This window comes from Polistes canadensis, unplaced genomic scaffold (assembly GCF_001313835.1).
Source record: "Polistes canadensis isolate GaletaPanama2010 unplaced genomic scaffold, ASM131383v1 scaffold_282, whole genome shotgun sequence".
NCBI lineage: Eukaryota > Metazoa > Arthropoda > Insecta > Hymenoptera > Vespidae > Polistes > Polistes canadensis.
The window spans coordinates 111,269-114,618 of NW_014569829.1; positions in this window are offsets into that span (position 1 = coordinate 111,269).

Consider the following 3,350-nt stretch of genomic DNA (forward strand, 5'->3'; position numbering starts at 1 on the left):
TGAACATAACTATCAAGTTGCTGAGGAAGTCTCAAATAGAGACGAAACGTTCAACGGATAAATATTGTGTTCATCTTAATTAAACCCGTCCAAAAAAACAACTTCCCTAAGAGTAAACTTAGTAATAATATTAATAATAATAATAATAATAATGATAATAATTTGAAATAAAATATATAATCAAATTAAAAAAGTTTATACTTAATATCAAATTAAATATATAATTGACGAACTCTAATTGAAAAGAACTTATTTAAAAAAAAAACAACTATTACACTACAACGATCAATCATATTCTTCGTAATAATAATAACAAAAAGATGAATTACATCGGTTAATTCGATAAAAGAGGAGAAATTTTCGTGTTCTTAATTTTGGTCAACTCGCGATCCTAATTCTGTGAAGAACAAACGAGATAATATTCGTCTTATTCAACTTCCTTCATACTAACGGCACTTTGATAATAAATACTTTCTTAATAAATAAAAAAAAACCAAAAACTGACGAAACATTGAACCATTAAATAAGTGTACCCTTTTTTATTTGTCCTAAACTTTCAAACTGTATCATTAATTAATTTCAATGGTGGTGTGTTAGAATTGAAATACAATAGAAACGAAAAATAAAAATCACAATTAATTAACAAATTATTATAATAATTATAATTATTCTTTATACGATCTCGTTTGACTTAACAAACTTTGTTAAAAAATTTTTAATGATTGAAAAAAAATCATTTAGGGTTTAGAGTTTCTTTTTATTTTTATGTTTATCTTCTTTTACTCTTGGAAAAAGAAAACGAGAAAAGAGAATCTTGTGCGAAGCTTCGAACCAATGAAAAAGGAGGAACCTTTTTTGAACTGTTTTTTCTTCTTACTTCTTTGTTTTTTTTTTTTCTTTATGATTCCTCAGGAGCCGGGTCACTTTGCTAACGGCGTTCGACAAGTTTCGTAGCAGAGACCACATTATTTATGCTACGACATAAATCTTAAATTCTTCTCTTGGAAGGTGTCACGTCAATGCTTTCACGCTTACGTCGAGCAATCTTGGTGAAATGAAAAGGAAAAAGAAGAAGAAGAAAGGAAACCAAAAAAACAAAAAACAAAAATAAATATATACAAGACAAAGAAAAAAGAAAAAATATGGAAATGAAAAAGTGTGTGTGTGTGTGTGTGTGTGTGCTTTCGAAAAAATAATAATTCAATATACGATTTATGATTTTTAATGGACCATAGTTCTCGTTCCTTCGTTTTCTTTTTTTTTGTAATTCGTTATTTTTTACATCAAGATTTCAAATATTTACCGATTCATTTATTTTCCCATTAAATCTTATTATTATTGTAACAATATTAGAATCATAAATATAACATCTAACAATAATTAAAAATGATTACATGTGACGAAGTAAGGTTGTTTAGGATTAATTAATTTATTATAATGTACGACTCTAAAATAATATGTATTGACGCGTGAACTAGGTGATCGAGTTGCTGAGGAAGTCCCCAGTAAGGGACGAAACGTTCAACAAGATCAAATCAATTTGTTCATCAAAATTTATTAACTGTCTTCAATTTTCCCTTTGAAACTCATATATATATATATAATTAAAAGTATTCCATAGAATAAAAATAAAAATATACAAAAGTGGAGATAAAACGAAGATACCAAAATATTTAAAAATCACAAATCTTTTTTAGAACAATAATTTCGAATAATTAACAATTCATTTATTTATCCAATGCATATATATTATTAATTCTTTCTATCAAATCTTATTACGATTATATCATTGTCATAATTAGGATCGTATTGAATATAATATAAAACCTAAAAATAATTAATGTAAACATATTTCTAGATTTCAATGAAGTATAAAAATGCAGAAAAAATATAGGAATAAATATAAACCTCTGTGGTATTAAAAAAAAATTCAAAATAATCATCGTATAATAATAAATAACTCGATTGAACTGGTTTGGAGATTGTAGGGGACCGACGATGGTTTGAGTTGGAGATACTTTGGGCCTGGTGCAGATGGGCCAGTCTCTTAGGACAAGCAAAAAGGAAGGCGTTGGTGGAATAGTTGCTGAGAGAAGGTTGGTGGTGGGGTACGGAGGACACTTTCACTCTCACAGGTGTATGACCGAGTGGTGAAGGCGTGCTATTCCCCCCTACCTTACCCCCCCCCCTACCTCCACACCACCAATCCCCATCCCCCACCATTTTCTTTAGCGTGTTAAACGAACCAGAAGAAGAAGAAGAAGAAGAAGAGAAAGAGAGGAAGAGGGAGGGAAACTTAATGCCGTAGGACCAACCAATGATCAGGTCGTTCCACAAAGCGGAGGGCCCGCACAAGGCCCGCATACGGCCCCGCTAGATAACGGCCCCATTGGCCACGTGCTCGTAACACACCACCACCAACCTTCAACCTCAAAGTATTCTTCCTGTTTCTATCGATGATCTATTGTTTGAATTTTTTTATTTTAAATTAAAAATATCTTATCAATAATTTCGATAAAATATTCGTGTCAATTATTAATACGAGCATATTAAAACAATCATTTAATATTTTAATAAATGATAATTATATGTATATATATATATTATACAAGAAAGATAATATATTCTAGTTTTTAACTGATTTATCTCAAACTTTGTTATTTCTTATATATATATTTCTTTTTTTAAAGATATTTCATGTGTACCAAGGATCAATATAAGAAGAAGACTCCATCAAAGAAAGTTCTTCTACTGGTTTCTTCTCACTGAATGCTTTTAATTGTACAAATATTTTTTCTATGAAAACTATTAATGACTTTTATGTTAATTGCATTCGCCAAGCAGAAGAAGTAAAAAAAAATAATGAACGAACGAACGAATTACTTCGATAGAATGATAGAATAAAATAAAAAAAGTCAATGAATTAATTAGACCAATAAAACAATCTCTAAATCATAATTATTATAATAAATATCATAGAATATTATGTTAACACCGTTGTTTTGTATTTAGTAGTAGTAGTTCTCTCATCATACATTTCCCAAATGAACGAAAGAACAAATTACTTAAATAGAATGATAGAATAAAATAAAAAAGTCAATGAAAATTAATTAGACCAAAAAAACAATCTCCAAATCATAATTATTATAATAAATCTTTTAGAATATTATGTTAATAACGTTGTTTTATATTTAGTGGTAGTAGTAGTAGTAGTTGTCTCATCATACAGTTCTTAAATGAACGAACGAACGAATTACTTCAATAGAATAAAATAAAAAAGTCAATGAAAATTAATTAGACCAATAAAACAATCTCTCTAAATCATAATTATTATAATAAATATCTTAGAA